This window comes from Tachypleus tridentatus, chromosome 12, assembly GCF_004210375.1.
Source record: "Tachypleus tridentatus isolate NWPU-2018 chromosome 12, ASM421037v1, whole genome shotgun sequence".
NCBI lineage: Eukaryota > Metazoa > Arthropoda > Merostomata > Xiphosura > Limulidae > Tachypleus > Tachypleus tridentatus.
Genome location: NC_134836.1, coordinates 125,798,984 through 125,815,992, shown reverse-complemented (window position 1 = coordinate 125,815,992; position 17,009 = coordinate 125,798,984). Strand labels below are relative to the sequence as shown.

General features: G+C 31.8%; 1 pseudogene across 1 annotated transcript in view; it reads right to left on the bottom strand.

Annotated features, from left to right (window-relative positions):
* Positions 1-17,009, bottom strand: part of LOC143235771 (coiled-coil domain-containing protein 93-like) — a 43,374-nt pseudogene that overhangs the window by 22,437 nt on the left and 3,928 nt on the right. The window contains exons 2-5 of the transcript XR_013019369.1: positions 6,240-6,353; positions 1,606-1,700; positions 1,009-1,120; positions 361-459 (exon numbers count right to left, since the gene is read on the bottom strand). The product of XR_013019369.1 is annotated as a coiled-coil domain-containing protein 93-like (transcript). The remainder of the gene's footprint in view (positions 1-360; positions 460-1,008; positions 1,121-1,605; positions 1,701-6,239; positions 6,354-17,009) is intronic.

Below are 17,009 nucleotides of genomic sequence, written 5' to 3'. Positions count from 1 at the left end.
ATGTGTTAATAAACATTTTACCATTGGATTAAAATAGGATGTATCACTAATTAATACATGCAAGATTAATCAGTTTCCTAATATTGTATGAGATCATACAACAAAGTGTCATGAAGAGGTCACCAGATCACTGCAAAATTTAATTTTGAAGTAAATATATCTTATAAACTATTGTATGTCTACAAATGAATCCTTTTAAACAATTTCTGAAATTTAACAGAACTAACAAATGAGTGCTTTTAAAACTAACTTCTCAAAATTAACAGGACAAATAAATTTTTAAACCTAATTCTCAAATTTAACAGAACAACAAACAAATAAATGCTTTTAAAACTAATTTCTCAAATTTGAGTGACTTACAGCTGGGAAGTTGTGAGATTTATAGAACTGCGATATAGAATAAGCTCGAATATAATCCCCCATTTCTTCACGGTTTTCAATCGCACGTTTCACCAGCCACTGTTCAATATAAATATTTAATTATTGAAAATCAGAAAACGAAACACATGCAAATATATACATAAAAGATGCTAAAATAATACCAGCATTCCAAAGTTATCTATATTGCTCAAATTTCTTCTTCAAGTGCAGAAACATATAAAAGTAGTTTTAATAATTACAAAAAAAAACACATTACAAGGGTACTCAAAAAAATAAATAGAAAGTACATAACACAATATATATTGTTTTAAAGACATGCAACATTTAGATTTAACTCATTTAGTAATAACTTTGAAAGCACAGTCTAAGTTATAATTAATTAGGTACAGTAATTATTCATTTCAAAGGCACGATTAGATATTTACTCTCCTTGAGACGAAGATTTTGTTACATAAAAATACAAAGAAAAACATTCTAATACTTGGTAAATAAATTCACAGTCATCTCCAATAGAAACAATGTAATCGACAATCCAAGTTCCAACAAAATAACCACAGAATTAATAAACTCCAGCAACTTATCTACACAAAAATTACTGCAGACACAAAAAGTCACAGAATCTAGTACCTGCACAACAGGATATATGTGGATAAAATCTAGACCTTGTATTTGATGGGGCTCAATACGATGAGGACATTTCATTCTTGGTAGAACAGCAACAATCTTTTCTGTTAAAGTACTGAATAATATAAAACAAATACCTTTCATTACTCATAATACTGAAGTAGCTAGAACTGATAGTAAGATGAATGTGACACTACAAAATGTAACATATGTTTCACACACACTTGAAGAGTTCCTCTATCATAAGGTTTATCTTTACAAGATTGTCCTTGGAATCAGTGTTGGTGCTTCTTACTTAAAACACTTTTTTAAATCTACATATTGTCACCCAACAGCTACACTATTAAATAAATATATATCATGAGTAACACTGTTGTTTTTATACTGTTAACAAACACTTGTTGAACAGATCACTTGTAATGATAAAACTGTAAAAATTTCTCAATTTAAGTAGTTTTTTTTAGTGTACAAAAAAAAAATTAGTTTATATTTTTATTGGAAAGATGTAAAAACACTTAGTATTGAAATATTTATTTCTCTCTATCGTACTTATCTCAGAAATGCCACACATTACTTATACAGTTGTATCATCTAACTTACATTTTTTGACCAATGGTCAGATTTTCATGGAACAGAAGATCAACATTAACATCCACGCTGCACATCTCAATACACCAGGTCATGCCACCTACGATCTGGTAACAAAAATATGGGGTATTATTTAACATCGAAACCTTCAGGAATATAGACAAAATTTACAAAGCTAATTACAATATGAACAATAACAAAACAATCCATAAATGTTACAACTGAACTATAATTACAATATAAACAATGACAAAACAATCCATAAATGTTACAACTGAACTATAATTACAATATGAACAATAACAAAACAATCCATAAATGTTACAACTGAACTATAATTACAATATAAACAATGACAAAACAATCCATAAATGTTACAACTGAACTATAAACTCTGCTAGCGGAGCACCAGAAGATTCCACTTCTCACCTAGGTTGAATAATTCACCATAATACAGTAGGTTGTTATCCTGATTTCCTAGTTGGTGGATTAGTACACAAGTTGATTTCGAATCCTGGTACCTTTTCTAATTAATTTTTTTGTGTTCTTTGCTTAATAGAAAACCTGTGTCCCCCACAACTCTTTTATTTTATAAGTAACCCAGATGTTTTATTCAGTCAATGATTTGTGAGGTAGTTTTACACACATCTCTCTCTCCCATAGCCTAAAGAAGTTTCATCTTTAAACCACCAATCAGCTTGTTAACACTTTTGTGAAAAGAATAGTCATGAATTAGTGTCAGAGACAGATGTTAAACTTGTGTCTGTCAAGTAGATAGGGACTAGTGTCAGAGCCAGATGTCACACTAGTGTTTGTCAAGTAGATAGGAACTACTGTCAGAATAAGATGTTACACTAGTGTTTGTCAAGTAGATAGGGACTACTGTCAGAATAAGATGTTACACTAGTATTTGTCAAGTATATAGGGACTACTGTCAGAATAAGATGTTACACTAGTATTTGTCAAGTATATAGGGACTACTGTCAGAATAAGATGTTACACTAGTGTTTGTCAAATAGATAGGGACTACTGTCAAAATAAGATGCTACACTAGTGTTTGTCAAGTATATAGGGACTAGTGTCAGAATAAGATGATACACTAGTGTTTGTCAAGCAGATAGGGACTACTGTCAGAATAAGATGTTACACTAGTATTTGTCAAGTATATAGGGACTACTGTCAGAATAAGATGTTACACTAGTATTTGTCAAGTATATAGGGACTACTGTCAGAATAAGATGTTACACTAGTGTTTGTCAAATAGATAGGGACTACTGTCAAAATAAGATGCTACACTAGTGTTTGTCAAGTATATAGGGACTAGTGTCAGAATAAGATGATACACTAGTGTTTGTCAAGCAGATAGGGACTACTGTCAGAATAAGATGTTACACTAGTATTTGTCAAGTATATAGGGACTACTGTCAGAATAAGATGTTACACTAGTATTTGTCAAGTATATAGGGACTACTGTCAGAATAAGATGTTACACTAGTGTTTGTCAAATAGATAGGACTACTGTCAAAATAAGATGCTACACTAGTGTTTGTCAAGTATATAGGGACTAGTGTCAGAATAAGATGATACACTAGTGTTTGTCAAGCAGATAGGGACTACTGTCAAAATAAGATGTCACACTAGTGTTTGTCAAGTAGATAGGGACTAGTGTCAGAATAAGATGTCACACTAGTGTTTGTCAAGTAGATAGGGACTACTGTCAGAATAAGATGTTAAACTAGTGTTTGTCAAGCAGATAGGGACTAGTGTCAGAATAAGATGTTACACTAGTGTTTGTCAAGTAGATAGGGACTAGTGTCAGAATAAGATGTCACACTAGTGTTTGTCAAGTAGATAGGGACTAGTGTCAAAATAAGATGTTAAACTAGTGTTTGTCAAGCAGATAGGGGCTAGTGTCAGAATAAGGTGTTACACTAGTGTTTGTCAAGTAGATAGGGACTACTGTCAGAATAAGATGTTAAACTAGTGTTTGTCAAGCAGATAGGGACTAGTGTCAGAATAAGATGTCACACTAGTGTTTGTCAAGTAGATAGGGACTAGTGTCAGAATAAGATGCTACACTAGTGTTTGTAAAGTAGATAGAGACTAGTGTCAGAATAAAATGTTACACTAGTGTTTGACTGAATCACTTTGAATATCTACGGTAACCACCTTCACCAACGAAAAGTTTAAGGATAAGAAAGACAATCTATGAATTGTACTTAGGTAAGCCTTGTTCTGATTTCACTGTATGACGTTTTAAACAAAATCTCATTGGATATCAAAGATTTTCAAATGAACTTTATAAATTATGATGGTTTACATAGAAAGATCAAGTAGTAATGACACTCACTCTTCAAAACAACCCCCCCCCAAGTGGTAAACCCAAGAGCTCATGATGCTAAATTGTTTTACAATAACAAGGACTAGAAAGGAAAGTTATTAAATTCTATGCTTTTCAAAATAATATCAAAAGACTTAAAAAATCTTCAGGAAATACTAATTCTGTAACATCTGGATCTTAAACAGCTAGATGTCAGGAAATACTAATCCTGTGACACCAGGATCTTAAACAGCTAGATGTCAGGAAATACTAATTCTGTAACACCAGGAACGTAAACAGCTAGATGTCAGGAAATACTAATTCTGTAACATCTGGATCTTAAAGAGCTAGATGTCAGGAAATACTAATTCTGTAACATCTGGATCTTAAACAGCTAGATGTCAGGAAATACTAATTCTGTAACACCAGGATCTTAAACAGCTAGATGTCAGGAAATACTAATTCTGTAACACCAGGATCTTAAACAGCTAGATGTCAGGAAATACTAATTCTGTAACACCAGGATCTTAAACAGCTAGATGTCAGGAAATACTAATTCTGTAACATCTGGATCTTAAACAGCTAGATGTCAGGAAATACTAATTCTGTAACACCAGGAACTTAAACAGCTAGATGTCAGGAAATACTAATTCTGTAACATCTGGATCTTAAACAGCTAGATCTCAGGAAATACTAATTCTGTAACATCTGGATCTTAAACAGCTAGATGTCAGGAAATACTAATTCTGTAACACCAGGATCTTAAACAGCTAGATGTCAGGAAATACTAATTCTGTAACACCAGGATCTTAAACAGATAGATGTCAGGAAATACTAATTCTGTAATACCTGGATCTTAAACAGCTAGATGTCAGGAAATACTAATTCTGTAACATCTGGATCTTAAACAGCTAGATGTCAGGAAATACTAATTCTGTAACACCAGGAACTTAAACAGCTAGATGTCAGGAAATACTAATTCTGTAACATCTGGATCTTAAACAGCTAGATGTCAGGAAATACTAATTCTGTAACATCTGGATCTTAAACAGCTAGATGTCAGGAAATACTAATTCTGTAACACCAGGATCTTAAACAGCTAGATGTCAGGAAATACTAATCCTGTGACACCAGAATCTTAAACAGCGAGATGTCAGGAAATACTAATCCTGTGACACCAGAATCTTAAACAGCTAGATGTCAGGAAATACTAATCCTGTGACACCAGAATCTTAAACAGCTAGATGTCAGGAAATACTAATCCTGTGACACCAGGATTTTAAACAGCTAGATGTCAGGAAATACTAATTCTGTAACATCTGGATCTTAAACAACTAGATGTCAGGAAATACTAATTCTGTAACACCAGGAACTTAAACAGCTAGATGTCAGGAAATACTAATTCTGTAACATCTGGATCTTAAACAACTAGATGTCAGGAAATACTAATTCTGTAACATCTGGATCTTAAACAGCTAGATGTCAGGAAATACTAATTCTGTAACACCAGGAACTTAAACAGCTAGATGTCAGGAAATACTAATTCTGTAACATCTGGATCTTAAACAGCTAGATGTCAGGAAATACTAATTCTGTAACACCTGGATCTTAAACAGGTAGATGTCAGGAAATACTAATTCTGTAACACCAGGATCTTAAACAGCTAGATGTCAGGAAATACTAATCATGTAATACCAGAATCTTAAACAGCTAGATGTCAGAAAATACTAATCCTGTGACACCAGAATCTTAAACAGCTAGATGTGAGGAAATACTAATCCTGTAACATCTGGATCTTAAACAGCTAGATGTCAGGAAATACTAATTCTGTAACATCTGGATCTTAAACAGCTAGATGTCAGGAAATACTAATTCTGTAACACCTGGATCTTAAACAGCTAGATGTCAGGAAATACTAATTCTGTAACATCTGGATCTTAAACAGCTAGATGTCAGGAAATACTAATTCTGTAACATCTGGATCTTAAACAGCTAGATGTCAGGAAATACTAATTCTGTAACACCTGGATCTTAAACAGGTAGATGTCAGGAAATACTAATTCTGTAACACCAGGATCTTAAACAGCTAGATGTCAGGAAATACTAATCCTGTAATACCAGAATCTTAAACAGCTAGATGTCAGGAAATACTAATCCTGTGACACCAGGATATTAAACAGCTAGATGTGAGAAAATACTAATCCTGTGACATTTGGATCTTAAAACTATAAATAATTTCGTGTTGCTGCTCTTTCTAACCTAAGAAGATAAATACTTGATAAACAAGAAAATGTGTCTTCACCAAAGAACAAAATTTTAATACCACCTTATCAAAGGGAGAGAGTCCTTTAATTCTTGCCCTGAAGTAACCTGCAGCCAGTAGTAGTTCAACAGTTTCTTCAAGTTTGACCTGCTGCTCTTCATCTACTTTCGTTTCAATCTTACAAAGAAACAGAAACGTTCAATTGAAACTGACCACTTCACTCCAATAACCAAAAGGTGTACTTGTATTAGTTCTGTATCAGGTTTTCTGAAATTATTTAAACACTTGTCCCCAAAACATGGGAAAGTACATCTTAGAATCCTTGTAAAACTTGTGTAATTTTAACAGTTATCTTGATAATAAACATTAAAAGATTGTTGTTTACCTTTTTACACAAATACTAAAATTTCTTACACACATTCAAGTAACTTGTTTTTACTGAAAACATTTCTATTAAATCCACATTATTCAACAATTATCTGGTTACACTACAATACTACAAGTTGTTAATTTAAGAACACAAATGATACTGACACTTAATAACTGATCACTCTTTACTGGCCAGGTCATGTCACTAATAACAACAGTGACCATTTGAACTGCACTCAATACCAGAGTCTATTTTATTGTAATGTGATATTCCATTTACTGGTTAATAGAGTAAATATGGATATCATAAACCACAAAATACTGAAAATGGAAGATCAGAGAAACAACTTGATAGTTTCCCAAACTCTCCCAGGTTTAGAGAACAGAAATCTGGAACAGGAAAGATACAGGTGTATTATTCACCAAACGTGTACATAGCAAGTCCACAGGAACAATCTTATGTCAGAAAAATAATGTGGACTATAATTTGGACTTTACAAGTATCTTTGGTAAGTCTGGCTAGCTTTTAGTAAATACTAAAGATAAATATTAAGTTTTTCTCCTAATGATACATTCACAAAATGATAAAGTACGTCCGACTCGAACCCTCAATAGTTGAGTAACCAGAGCTCTTCAACTAGTTCGTTACAAGCTCTCCTCTCAATTAATTCCAAGGACTATCCTTACTCTATTTAACATAACTACATAATAATCACACTTCCCCTGTATTTCATTTAACCTGTTATTTGTTTGAACACTTAAATAATCTGTTTGACCCAAGATTCTGGACTGACATGTCTGAATCTCACATTTCATGTCACAAGCAGGACATTCTCAACTTAATTCATTGCATTTCCTTCATGTTGTGAGGTTTAACCAAACCTGCAGAAGACAAAATTAGCAGTGGCTAGCTGACAAACAACAGTGGATTCTAGTTCAGACAGAGGCCATCACTTCTTATCATTTGCTAATTGCAGCTCAATTATTAAGATTTAGACCAGATGTAAACAATGGTCAACATGAATGACAAAACAACATTATGATATTTGGTATATAAACCACTTGATGTCCACTTGTTCTCATACAGAGTTTACTGAAAACGACATTATGATATTTGGTATATAAACCTCTTGGTGCCTACTTGTTCTCATACAGTGTTTACTGAAAACAACATTATGATATTTGGTATATAAACCTCTTGGTGCCAACTTGTTCTCATACAGTGTTTAATGAAAAAAACATTGTGATATTTGGTATATAAACCTGTTGGTGCCTACTTGTTCTCATACAGTTTTTACTGAAAACAACATTTTGATATTTGGTATATAAACCTCCTGGTGCCCACTTGTTCTCATACAGTGTTTACTGAAAAAAACATTATGATATTTGGTATATAAACCTCTTGGTGCCAACTTGTTCTCATACAGTGTTTAATGAAAAAACATTGTGATATTTGGTATATAAACCTGTTGGTGCCTACTTGTTCTCATACAGTTTTTACTGAAAACAACATTTTGATATTTGGTATATAAACCTCCTGGTGCCCACTTGTTCTCATACAGTGTTTACTGAAAAAAACATTATGATATTTGGTATATAAACCTCTTGGTGCCAACTTGTTCTCATACAGTGTTTAATGAAAAAAACATTGTGATATTTGGTATATAAACCTCTTGGTGCCAACTTGTTCTCATACAGTGTTTAATGAAAAAAACATTATGATATTTGGTATATAAACCTCCTGGTGCCCACTTGTTCTCATACAGTGTTTACTGAAAACAACATTGTGATATTTGGTATATAAACCTCCTGGTCCCTACTTGTTCTCATACAGTGTTTACTGAAAACAACATTATGATATTTGGTATATAAACCTCCTGGTGCCCACTTGTTCTAATACAGTGTTTACTGAAAACAACATTTTGATATTTGGTATATAAACCTCCTGGTGCCCACTTGTTCTAATACAGTGTTTACTGAAAAAAACATTGTGATATTTGGTATATAAACCTCCTGGTCCCTACTTGTTCTCATACAGTGTTTACTGAAAACAACATTGTGATATTTGGTACATAAACCTCTTGGTGCCCACTTGTTCTCATACAGTGTTTACTGAAAACAACATTATGATATTTGGTATATAAACCTCCTGGTCCCTACTTGTTCTCATACAGTGTTTACTGAAAACAACATTATGATATTTGGTATATAAACCTCCTGGTGCCCACTTGTTCTCATACAGTGTTTACTGAAAACAACATTGTGATATTTGGTATATAAACCTCTTGGTGCCCACTTGTTCTCATACAGTGTTTACTGAAAACAACATTATGATATTTGGTATATAAACCTCTTGGTGCCCACTTGTTCTCATACAGTGTTTACTGAAAACAACATTATGATATTTGGTATATAAACCTCCTGGTGCCCACTTCTTCTCATACTGTGTTTACTGAAAACAACATTGTGATATTTGGTATATAAACCTCTTGGTGCCCACTTGTTCTAATACAGTGTTTACTGAAAACAACATTATGATATTTGGTATATAAACCTCTTGGTGCCCACTTGTTCTCATACAGTGTTTACCGAAAACAACATTGTGATATTTGGTATATAAACCTCTTGGTGCCCACTTGTTCTCATACAGTGTTTACTGAAAACAACATTATGATATTTGTTATATAAACCTCTTGGTGCCCACTTGTTCTCATACAGTGTTTACTGAAAACAACATTATGATATTTGGTATATAAACCTCCTGGTGCCCACTTGTTCTCATACAGTGTTTACTGAAAACAACATTGTGATATTTGGTATATAAACCTCTTGGTGCCCACTTGTTCTCATACAGTGTTTACTGAAAACAACATTATGATATTTGTTATATAAACCTCTTGGTGCCCACTTGTTCTCATACAGTGTTTACTGAAAACAACATTATGATATTTGGTATATAAACCTCCTGGTGCCCACTTGTTCTCATACAGTGTTTACTGAAAACAACATTGTGATATTTGGTATATAAACCTCTTGGTGCCCACTTGTTCTCATACTGTGTTTACTGAAAACAACATTGTGATATTTGGTATATAAACCTCCTGGTGCCCACTTGTTCTAATACAGTGTTTACTGAAAACAACATTATGATATTTGGTATATAAACCTCCTGGTGCCCACTTGTTCTCATACAGTGTTTACTGAAAACAACATTGTGATATTTGGTATATAAACCTCCTGGTGCCAACTTGTTCTAATACAGTGTTTACTTAAAACAACATTATGATATTTGGTATATAAACCTCTTGGTGCCCACTTGTTCTAATACAGTGTTTACTGAAAACAACATTATGATATTTGGTATATAAACCTCTTGGTGCCTACTTGTTCTCATACAGTGTTTACTGAAAACAACATTGTGATATTTGGTATATAAACCTCTTGGTGCCCACTTGTTCTCATACTGTGTTTACTGAAAACAACATTGTGATATTTGGTATATAAACCTCTTGGTGCCCACTTGTTCTCATACAGTGTTTACTGAAAACAACATTGTGATATTTGGTATATAAACCTCTTGGTGCCCACTTGTTCTCATACTGTGTTTACTGAAAACAACATTGTGATATTTGGTATATAAACCTCCTGGTGCCCACTTGATCTAATACAGTGTTTACTGAAAACAACATTATGATATTTGGTATATAAACCTCTTGGTGCCTACTTGTTCTCATACAGTGTTTACTGAAAACAACATTGTGATATTTGGTATATAAACCTCTTGGTGCCCACTTGTTCTCATACTGTGTTTACTGAAAACAACATTGTGATATTTGGTATATAAACCTCTTGGTGCCCACTTGTTCTAATACAGTGTTTACTGAAAACAACATTATGATATTTGGTATATAAACCTCTTGGTGCCCACTTGTTCTCATACTGTGTTTACTGAAAACAACATTATGATATTTGGTATATAAACCTCCTGGTGCCCACTTGTTCTCATACAGTGTTTACTAAAAACAACATTGTGATATTTGGTATATAAACCTCCTGGTGCCCACTTGTTCTCATACTGTGTTTACTGAAAACAACATTGTGATATTTGGTATATAAACCTCCTGGTGCCCACTTGTTCTCATACAGTGTTTACTGAAAACAACATTATGATATTTGGTATATAAACCTCCTGGTGCCCACTTGTTCTCATACAGTGTTTACTGAAAACAACATTATGATATTTGGTATATAAACCTCCTGGTGCCCACTTGTTCTCATACAGTGTTCACTGGATTTGATTCTCCAAGTCTGAAATAATGAGTAAAAATAATGTAAAAAGCCAGTAGTTTAGTTGTATCTTTTCATTTTATCTTGAGAAATCTTTCACTATTAAATATATATCTAATATGAGATAGTATATTAAGAAATATTAACTAAAAAAAAATTTCCAGAATATTCAAATCAACAGACTAGTTATATCCACTAATAGAATAAACTTATGAATCGATTATTTTGAGGAACCAGGTTTCCATCCCTACGAAAATAAACATTTCAATAAAGAGAAAGAATAAATGAGCACCATTAAAATACAAAGTTCTGTGAGAGGTAACCGTAATCTATAAATGTTCTTATATGTACAAAGTGACACGTAACCGTAATCTATAAATGATCCTATATGTACAAAGCGACAGGTGACCGTATTCTATAAATGTTCTTACATATACAAATTGACAGGTGACCGTAATCTATAAATGTTCTTACATATACAAAGTGACAGGTGACTGTAATCTATAAATGTTCTTATATATACTAAGTGAGAGGTAACCGTAATATATAAATGTTCTTATATATACAAAGTGACAGGCAACCGTAGTCTATAAATGTTCTTATACATACAAAGTGAGAGGTAACCGTAATCTATAAATGTTATATATACACTGTGACAGCTAACCGTAATCTATAAATGTTCTTATACAAAGAAAGTGACAGGTAACTGTAATTTTTAAATGTTCTTATATACACAATGTGACCGGTAACCGTAATCTCCAAATGTTTTTATATATATGCAATGTGACAGTAACCATAATCTATAAATATTCTTATATATACAATATCACAGTTGTTGTTAAAACACTATTTTACACTGTGAGAGGTAACCATTATCCATAAATGTTCTTATATATACAAAGTGACAAGTGACCGTAATCTATAAATGTTCTTATATATACAAAGTGACAGGTAACCGTAATGTATGTTCTTATATATACAATGTGACAGGTAACCGTGATCTCTAAATGTTCTTATATATATACAATGTGACAGGTAACTGTAATGTATGTTCTTATATATACAATGTGACAGGTAACCATAATCTATAAATGTTCTTATATATACACCGTGATAGGTAACCATAATCTATAAATGTTCTTATATATACAAAGTGACAGGTAACCGTAATCTATAAATGTTCTTATATATACAAAATGACAGGTAACCGTAATCTATAAACGTTCTTATACATACAATGTGAGAGGCAACAGTAATCTATAAACGTTCTTATACATACAATGTGAGAGGTAACCGTAGTCTATAAATGTACTTATATATGTACAGTGACAGGTAACCATAATCTATAAATGTTCTAGTATATACAAAGTGACCGGTAACCATAATCTATAAATGTTCTTATATATGCACCGTGACAGGTAACCGTAATCTATAAATGTTCTTATATATACACCGTGACAGGTAACCGTAATCTATAAATGTTCTTACATGTACAAAGTGACAGGTGACCGTAATCTATAAACGTTCTTATACATACAATGTGAGAAGTAACCGTAGTCTATAAATTTACTTATATATGTACAGTGACAGGTAACCGTAATCTATAAATGTTCTTATATATGCACCGTGACAGGTAACCATAATCTATAAATGTTCTAGTATATACAAAGTGACAGGTAACCGTAATCTATAAATGTTCTTGTATATGCACCGTGACAGGTAACCGTAATCTATAAATGTTCTTATATATACACCGTGACAGGTAACCGTAATCTATAAATGTTCTTACATGTACAAAGTGACAGGTGACCGTAATCTATAAATGTTCTTACATATACAAAGTGACAGGTGACCGTAATCTATAAATGTTCTTACATATACAAAGTGACAGGTGACCGTAATCTATAAATGTTCTTACATATACAAAGTGACAGGTGACAGTAATCTATAAATGTTCTTACATATAAAAAGTGACAGGTGACCGTAATCTATAAATGTTCCTATATATACAAAGTGACAGGTAACCGTAATCTATAAATGTTCCTATATATATACAAAGTGACAGGTAACCATAATCTATAAATGTTCTTATATATATACAAAGTGAGAGGTAACTGTAATCTATAAATGTTCTTATATATACACTGTGACAGGTAACCGTAATGTATGTTCTTATATATACAATGTGACAGGTAACCATAATCTATAAATGTTCTTATATATACAATGTGAAAGGTAACCGTCATCTATAAATGTTCTTATATATACAATGTGAGAAGTAACCGTAATCTATAAATGTTCATATGTATACAAAGTGACAGGTGACCGTAATCTATAAATGTTCTTATATATACAAAGTGACAAGCAACCGTAATCTATAAATGTTCTTATACATACAAAGTGAGAGGTAACCGTAATCTATAAATGTTCTTATATATACAAAGTGACAGGTAACCGTAATCTATAGATGTTCTTATACAAAGAAAGTGACAGGTAACTGTAATTTTTAAATGTTCTTATATATACAAAGTGACAGGTGACCGTCATCTATAAATTTTCTTATATATACAATGTGAGAAATAACCGTAATCTATAAATGTTCATATATATACAAAGTGACAGGTGACCGTAATCTATAAATGTTCTTATATATACAAAGTGACAGGTGACCGTAATCTATAAATGTTCTTATATATACAAAGTGACAGGCGACCGTAATCTATAAATGTTCTTATATATACAAAGTGACAGGTGACCGTAATCTATAAATGTTCCTATATATACAAAGTGACAGGTAACCGTAATCTATAAATGTTCCTATATATATACAAAGTGACAGGTAACCATAATCTATAAATGTTCTTATATATATACAAAGTGAGAGGTAACTGTAATCTATAAATGTTCTTATATATACAAAGTGACAGGCAACCGTAATCTATAAATGTTCTTATATATACAATGTGACAGGTAACCATAATCTATAAATGTTCTTATATATACACCGTGACAGGTAACCGTAATCTATAAATGTTCTTATATATACAAAATGACAGGTAACCGTAATCTATAAATGTTCTTATATATACAATGTGACAGGTAACCGTAATCTATAAATGTTCTTATATATACAATGTGACAGGTAACCGTAATCTATAAATGTTCTTATATATACAATGTGACAGGTAACCGTAATCTATAAATGTTCTTATATATACAATATCACAATTGTTGTTAAAACACTATTTTACACTGTGACAAGTAACCGTAATCTATAAATGTTTTTATATATACAATATCACAGTTGTTGTTAAAACACTATTTAACACTGTGACAAGTAACCGTAATCTATAAATGTTTTTATATATACAATATCACAGTTGTTGTAAAACACTATTTGACACTGTGAGAGGTAATTGTAATCTATAAATGTTGTTATATATACACTGTGACAGGTAACCATAATCTATAAATGTTATATATACACTGTGACAGCTAACCGTAATCTATAAATGTTCTTACATATACAATGTGACAGGTAACCGTAATCTATAAATATTCTTATATATACAATATCACAGTTGTTGTTAAAACACTATTTTACACTGTGAGAGGTAACCATTATCTATAAATATTCTTATATATACAATGTGAGAGGTAACCGTCACCTATAAATGTTCTTATATATACAATGTGAGAAGTAACCGTAATCTATAAATGTTCATATATATACAAAGTGACAGGTGACCGTAATCTATAAATGTTCTTATATATACAAAGTGACAGGTGACCGTAATCTATAAATGTTCTTATATATACAATGTGAAAGGTAACCGTAATGTATGTTTTATATATACAATGTGACAGGTAACCGTGATCTCTAAATGTTGTTATATATATACAATGCGACAGGTAACCGTAATGTATGTTCTTATATATACAATTTGACAGGTAACCATAATCTATAAATGTTCTTATATATACACCGTGACAGGTAACCGTAATCTATAAATGTTCTTATATATACACCGTGACAGGTAACCGTAATCTATAAATGTTCTTATATATACAAAGTGACAGGTAACCGTAATCTGTAGATGTTCTTATACAAAAAAAGTGACAGGTAACCGTAATCTATAAATGTTCTTATATATGCACCGTGACAGGTAACCGTAATCTATAAATGTTCTTATATATGCACCGTGACAGGTAACTGTAATCTATAAATGTTCTTATATATGTACAGTGACAGGTAACCATAATCTATAAAAGTTCTTATATATACAAAGTGACCGGTAACCATAATCTATAAATGTTCTTATATATGCACCGAGACAGGTAACCGTAATCTATAAATGTTCTTATATATGCACCGTGACAGGTAACCGTAATCTATAAATGTTATATAAACACTGTGACAGCTAACCGTAATCTATAAATGTTCTTATATATACACTGTGACAGGTAACCGTAATCTCTAAATGTTCTTATATATACAATGTGACCGGTAACCGTAATCTATAAATGTTCTTATATATACAATGTGACAGGTAACCGTAATCTATAAATGTTCTTATATATACACTGACAGGTAACTAATTTATAAATGTTTTTATATATACACTGTGACAGGTAACCGTAATCTATAAATGTTATATATACACTGTGACAGCTAACCGTAATCTATAAATGTTCTTATATATACAATGTGACAGGTAACCGTAATCTATAAATATTCTTATATATACAATATCACAGTTGTTGTTAAAACACTATTTTACACTGTGAGAGGTAACCATTATCTATAAATGTTCTTATATATACAATGTGAGAAGTAACCGTAATCTATAAATGTTCATATATATACAAAGTGACAGGTGACCGTAATCTATAAATGTTCTTATATATACAAAGTGACAGGTGACCGTAATCTATAAATGTTCTTATATATATACAAAGTGAGAGGTAACCGTAATCTATAAATGTTCTTATATATACACTGTGACAGGTAACCGTAATGTATGTTCTTATATACACAATGTGACAGGTAACCGTAATCTATAAATGTTGTTATATATACACTGTGACAGGTAACCGTAATATATAAATGTTATATATACACTGTGACAGCTAACCGTAATCTATAAATGTTCTTATATATACACTGTGACAGGTAACCGTAATCTCTAAATGTTTTTATATATATGCAATGTGACAGGTAACCGTAATCTATAAATATTCTTATATATACAATATCACAGTTGTTGTTAAAACACTATTTTACACTGTGAGAGGTAACCATTATCTATAAATGTTCTTATATATACAATGTGAGATGTAACCGTCATCTATAAATGTTCTTATATATACAATGTGAGAAGTAACCGTAATCTATAAATGTTCATATATATACAAAGTGACAGGTGACCGTAATCTATAAATGTTCTTATATATACAAAGTGACAGGCAACCGTAATCTATAAATGTTCTTATATACACAATGTGATAGGTAACCATAATGTATGTTCTTATATACACAATGTGACAGGTAACCATAATGTATGTTCTTATATACACAATGTGACAGGTAACCGTGATCTCTAAATGTTCTTATATATATACAATGTGACAGGTAACCGTAATGTATGTTCTTATATATACAATGTGACAGGTAACCATAATCTATAAATGTTCTTATATATACACTGTGACAGGTAACCATAATCTATAAATGTTCTTATATATACACCGTGACAGGTAACCGTAATCTATAAATGTTCTTATATATACAAAGTGACAGGTAAACGTAATCTATAAATGTTCTTATATATACAAAATGACAGGTAACCGTAATCTATAAATGTTCTTATATATACAAAGTGACAGGTGACCGTATTCTATAAATGTTCTTACATATACAAAGTGACAGGTGACCGTAATCTTTAAATGTTCTTACATATACAAAGTGACAGGTGACTGTAATCTATAAATATTCTTATATATACAATATCACAGTTGTTGTTAAAACACTATTTTACACTGTGAGAGGTAACCATTATCTATAAATGTTTTTATATATACAATGTGAGAGGTAACCGTCATCTATAAATGTTCTTATATTTTCAATGTGACAGGTCACCGTGATCTCTAAATGTTCTTATATATATACAATGTGAC